General features: G+C 39.1%; 1 pseudogene; it reads right to left on the reverse strand.

Moving 5' to 3' along the window:
- Window positions 1–1,329: 1,329 nt before the first annotated feature.
- Window positions 1,330–5,774, reverse strand: LOC103591997 (annotated as a pseudogene).
- Window positions 5,775–6,310: the final 536 nt, after the last annotated feature.

Below are 6,310 nucleotides of genomic sequence, written 5' to 3' on the forward strand. Positions count from 1 at the left end.
AAACTTAACCAGAAAAATGTTTAAATGTATATCCCAACTCTAAACACTGCTGGTTTGGGCATGTATATTAAATCATTAACTACAGAGTTTGATGGTTGTGGGTTGAAACCTTGACATAGATAATATATCAATGGTCATGTGTATGAAACACATTCAGCAAAGTAACATAAAATTGGGTTCCATTAAAATACATACTGTCATTTGTAATTGTGGGTTTTTTAAATTAAATTAAATTTATTTATTAATCATTTTATTTTTAAAATATTTAATTGTCAAATGAAGATCATATATATATTCAGTTGGCAATGTGATGATTTGATATATAAACATGTAGTTTCACTACTACAGTTAAATTAATTAGCATATCCATCAACACCCATTCTGTGCATTAACCTCTAGAACTTGTTCATCTTCTAACTTGAAGTTTTTATCCTTTTTTAAAATATTATTTTTATTTATTTATTTATTTCATTTTTTAATTTTTTTAAAAATATTTTATTTTATTTTATTTTGTTAATATACAATGTGGTTGATTATTGTGGCCAATTACCAACCCCCCCTCCCCCTCCCTCCCAACAATGTCCTTTCTGTATGCTTGTCCTATCAATTTCAAGGAATTGTAATTGTTATGTCTTCTTCCCCCCCCTGTTTTTTTATGTTTATTTATTTATTTATTTTTAGCTCCCACAAATAAGTGTGACCATGTGATATTTCTCTTTCTGTGCCTGACTTGTTTCACTTAATATAATTCTCTCTAGGTCTATCCATGTCATTGCAAATGGCAGAATTTCATTCTTTTTTATAGCTGAGTATTCCATTGTATAGATATACCACATTTTCTGTGTCCACTCATCTGATGATGGACATTTGGGCTGGTTCCAACTCTTAGCTATTGTAAAGAGTGCTGCAATGAACATTGGGGAACAGGTATACCTTTGACTTGATGTAATTGTGTTTTAAACAGAAAAAAAGTGTCTTTAACATTTTTTTCATGTGAATGTATTTTAAACAAATTATTCTGTGAAAGTATGCTTAATAAAATATCTTTCTGAAATGTAAACACTTTATATAAAAAGTAACAAGTAAAAAAGTACAATTGCTACTTGAAAAAAGTCCTGTCTGTTAATATTGCCTTCCAAGACAGAATGGGTGTTTTTTTCTCCCCTTAAAATAGTGCTATGACACCCAGAGTTGTAGCGTTTGCAAATTCGACTATAAACATGATAACAATATTTATCTTATACACAAAAACTTGCCACATTGAACAAGGCAGGAATTTTCACCCCAATTGTAATGGATTCTTTTATGCACATAATGCAAAAGTGAAAATTACACAGTAGTCACTGATAAGAACAAAGTTTTTACTCTAGCACCATCTGGTGATTTTGTGCCATGGGTTAAGTGTTCTTGGATAGGCATCGAATTATTAAAGATTTTTTTTGTTCCTCTTCTTCATCATCCTTTTGTGGCTCAGTTCAAGGATGTTTATCTCTTTCCTATCCTCAGTGTCTTTTTGCTCCCTCAGACAGTTCAACTCGCTCTGCATCATGAACTCACACCTGCACCTCTATTCCTTGGACTTCACCAGGTGCTGCTTACTCTTCTCCTTGCTCCAGTGCTGCCCCATCTTTATCTTACTCACAGTGTAGTTGTCAAAAGTCATGCTGCTGCGCTCCTCACAGATCTGGTGGGTACACTCCCTCATTAGGGAGTCCCACATGGGCCTCTTGTGATGTAGTGCATGCAGTAGCTGTGGATTTTCACCTTCCACTACGTTCTCAGTTCTGCCAGGTTGGAAGCATCCAGGTCCTTGTACATGCTTACCAGACTCATCTGACTTTCTGTGTACTTTACAGCCTACTTCTTCTGGATAAACTGCATGTAGCTCTGGTCATACTGGGCATGTGCCAGGATGTGCATGTGTTTGTATGGGGAGTGATCGAAGGAGGGTAGGTAGATAATGCACAGCTTCGGGCTGGGTGTGGGGCTCCTGCTGCTGTAGCTGGTTCTCCTCTCCTTGCTTTCAAGGGGCTGGCCTGGGTCCAGCTCTTTCACTGAAGGCTATAGTTAGGGATGCCTACTTTGGGATCTTCTGTGATGGAGAGCATATTCTTCAGGGCCAGCCCCTTAGCTTCCATGACCCCACAGCCCTTTCAATGCCTGCAAAGCTGATGCCCTCCACCACTCTCCTCAAAGAGTTGTTGGGAGAGATTTCCAGGGTGAGCTGGAATGCTCTGGCATTTCTCACCTATGTTGTAGGTGCTTGAGCTGCCCTTGTTGGAATTCTTGGGGAGCTTGGTGATGTCTGATGGCTCATGCCTGTGCACTTCGATGCTGGTGAGGCCTCTGTTGTGCAGTACCCAGTCCTCCCAGTACTGCTCCTTGATCTGCTGCATCTTGTGGCCACTCACAATGTGCAGGCATTCCAGCTCAATGCTGCATAGCGACTTCTTCAGCAGCTTCACCTCCTTGTCCATGCTCTAGGGGTTGCTTTTGCTGGCCATGTCTGGGGGACTGCTGGGGTTGTACAGACTGTAGGGGCTGGTGCTTTCCACCTGGTTCTTGAACTCCAGGAGCTCAAGGAAGCACCTGCACTCATCCTCTGGGATCCTCAGATAGTCAGTGTCAGTGCAGTTGGCCGAGATGAAGGACTCATTGCTGAAGGGCAGGTCACCACTGCCAAGGGTGTCCTGGCTGCAGGGGAGCTTCCTCTGCCTTTCCAGCAGGTTGGAGGTCCCAGTGGCATCATCATCATTTTTCTCCTGCTCTGAGCTCTTGTCGTTGAGGGTGCCCCCCTTGGTTCATCTCACTGCTGTCCTCTTGATGGTTGGACAAGATGGTGGTTGTATTTGTGGTCCAACTATCTTCTTCATGCTTCTTCTGGATAATGTCATCTCTTTCTCAGATGTACCTGTCTTTGGCTACAGTATTGTTGGGATCAATCTCACTAATATAAATCCCAGTGTCATCTTCATTGTTCAGTCTGATAGCACATTATGAGGCCTAGCTTGTCATTCTGTGGAGTTCCACTTCCTCCAGTTCCAGCTCCTCCTTATCCACCTCCTGATGGTTGTCCCTAATGTAACCATTTGGATCGTGGTATTTGTGGGCTGATGGATGCCTCAATAATCCTGTCATGAATTTGCAGGCTTCCTTCCTTGGCTGTGGGCCAACTATCAACTATTTTGGATACAAAGATTCCTTCACTGGATGATCCATCTTGGTTGCTACACATTGCTGGCACCAGTAATACTGAATCCCAGAGAGCTAGAGTCCCAGTGCAGGCCAAGAATCAGGCTTTTGATTGCTTCACCCTTGCTGCCGGGTGATGCTGCCACGCAGTGGCTGAGAAAGTTGAGGCACACACTGTGCTTGATGAATTTCTGGTAGTGCAGCGTGGTCATCTGCAGCTGGAGCTTCACCACCAGTGATTTATCACGCTTGCCTTCTTGAGTGCCTTGTGTGATGTGCCAGGAGGGCTTGTGGCTCACTGTTGTGCACCCACAGTACCCATGCACAGCAGTGGCTGCCCACGTGCTGCTCACTGTGCATCAGGGGCAGCCCTCCAATCTTACTTCTTATTTTATAGCACATTATCAATGATGGTCAGAGAAGGCCCTCTTAGTTTTTTTTTTTTTTTTCTTTTTTAAACTTTATACTTCACTTCCATTCCCCTCTACCTCATACGCAAATATTTTAATAAGTTAAGTGTATATTTTTATATTTGGATAAGTGTTTTGCAAAATCTGTATTATTTTGTGCATGTTTTTCTAGTTTGAATAAGTCGTACTGTCTTATCTCATTCTGGTTTTTATTCTATTTATTTATTTACCAAGTATCATGTTTTTTAGGATTTGTCTATGTTCCTATATGTACATGCTTCTAACTGCTGCGTAATACTCTGTACTGTATATTCAACACTTTTAACCAGTGATTGACATGAGATTGCCTTCTATTCCTCTTCATAACAATATGCTTCTACAAACATCCATGACTATATCCCCTTAAGTAGCTATATTATAATTACCATGGGATATATATGTAGAAAAGGAATTGTCGGGTCACAGGATACACATAAAAATAATTTGCTTATATAGTGCCTGATTGCTGTCCAGAAGGGTTTCACGATTACTCCTCCCAACAGTACATGATGGTATATGACTTTGCTAGGTTCCCAGACAGAATGAGAAAAGGATTTATGTGCAGGAAGTTTATTTAAGAGGTGTTCTCAGACAGCAGGTATGAACAACTTGGGAGACTGAGACAGAAAAGGAGGGAAAGCCAATAATGTGTGCATTAGTTTGTCATTAATAAGAGCAAAAGAGACTTAATTTGGCTAGGAACATCTGGAAGCATATAGAATAATCCCCAATTATGTCTGACAAAAAGATCAAAGACAAAAGCATTTGCCAGTTTATGACATCCACTGGTCAATGGTTGTTCCTGATGATATTACCCTTCTTCTTCTTCTCCGTCCCCTGCACTTCTGACTTGTGCAAGCCTCCTTTGCTCTCTACACTTCTGATTTCTGCATGTGCAGAAATGTGAGCTCTTATAGCTGTCCATACATTGGAAGAGTCCTAGCACAGAAAGTGAAGTCCCAAGATGTGTACATAAGGCGAGATACAAATCTCGATAGGACTGTACACCAGGACTGCAATCAGAAGTGAGGCAGAAAGGATGTGAGTCAAGGTACCAGAGCATCTGGTATAGATCTCATAGCCTTATTTCTTTACCAACAGTTGGCCTTATTCAGTCTCCTAATTTGTGTTAGTCTACTAGATTTAAAGTGATAGCTCATAATTATTATTTTAATTCGTACTTCTTTCATTAAAAATGAGTGTGAGCATCTCTTTATACATTTGCTATCTTCTGGCATTTCCATTTCTGTTTGCTGCTTGTTTGTATCCATTGGCCATTTTTATATTGAGGTTCTTGTCTTTGCTTCATTGATTTTCAGAGACTAATCAGATGTTACAATATTTTTTTCCATCTGTTACCATCCATCATCTTTGTCTACAGCATCCTTTGTTGAACATAAATCCTAAATTTTAATGGAATTAGGTTACTTTTTACCCTATTAATTACACTGTTAAAATTTCACTTTAAAAGTCCATCACCTGCCCATGGGTTGCACAAATATCTCTTATATTTCCATCAATTAACGTTATAGTTTTATCATTCATGTTTATGTCATTAGTTCACGTATAGTGTGAATTTGTATGCTGTTTTAACTAATTTTATCTTTCTTTGTAAAGTGAAGCAGTGTCCCCAGGATTGTTAATTAAATAGTCTTTTCATTGATTTATGGTAACCATTTGAACTATATGTGTATTTGGGCTCTCTCGTGTTTATTGGACTACTTGTTCACCAACACCACACTTGATGTTATTACTGTGGCTATGTGTTATGTCAGTGTCTGGTATGGCAATTCCCCCATTACTTTTCTTTTTAAAGCTTGATTCAACTCTTCATGTTTCATTATTAATTTACATAAGTTTTGGATTAATTAGTAGATTCCTCAAAGAATCACATTGAATTTTTACTTTGAATGCACTGAATTTAATCATCATTTCTAGAAAAAGTTGACATATTTATAAATACTAAGCCATCTCATCCGAGAACACAAAATATTTCTCCATTTATTTAAATATTCTTCCATGTCTAGTATTAAAGTTTTAAAGCTTTCTACAAGAGATGAAAAACAAAAAAAAAAAAAGGATAAGCTCAAGGATTCAAATTACCAGCTCAAGTGCTTCATAGATGTGTGCCATTATCTCCTGAAGAAGGTTTTCCAGAAGAAAACCCTTATCTTCTATAGCCTCAGGGCTGAAATTTCTGAAAATCAGATGCAGAACCCAATTGTCACTGTCACCCCTCAGTCAGAGTAGGGGCTATGCAGGTCAAGCGATCAATAAATTTTTAGCACAGCTCCATCTCACAGTGGCTCCAGTGAGTCTCTGAACGAGTCCTATGATTATTTTTAAAGTTCCAGACTGCATAATTGGAATAGACATAGTTAACAGTTGGAAGAATCCCCACATTAGTTTCCAGACCTGAGGAGTGAGGGCTATTATGGTAGAAAATGCCAAGTGGAAGTTATTAGAACTGCCTCTACCTATGAAAATAGTAAATCAAAAGCAATACCATATCCCTGAAGGGATTATAGAGATTAGTGATACTATCAAGGACTTGAAAAGTTCCCATCACATCCCAACTCAACTCTCCTATTAAGCCTGTGCAGATGACAGATGGATCTTGAACAATGAGAGTGGATTATCGTAAACTTAATCAGTTGGTAACTTCAATT

The sequence above is a fragment of the Galeopterus variegatus genome, unplaced genomic scaffold (assembly GCF_000696425.1).
Source record: "Galeopterus variegatus unplaced genomic scaffold, G_variegatus-3.0.2 Scaffold56, whole genome shotgun sequence".
Lineage (NCBI taxonomy): Eukaryota > Metazoa > Chordata > Mammalia > Dermoptera > Cynocephalidae > Galeopterus > Galeopterus variegatus.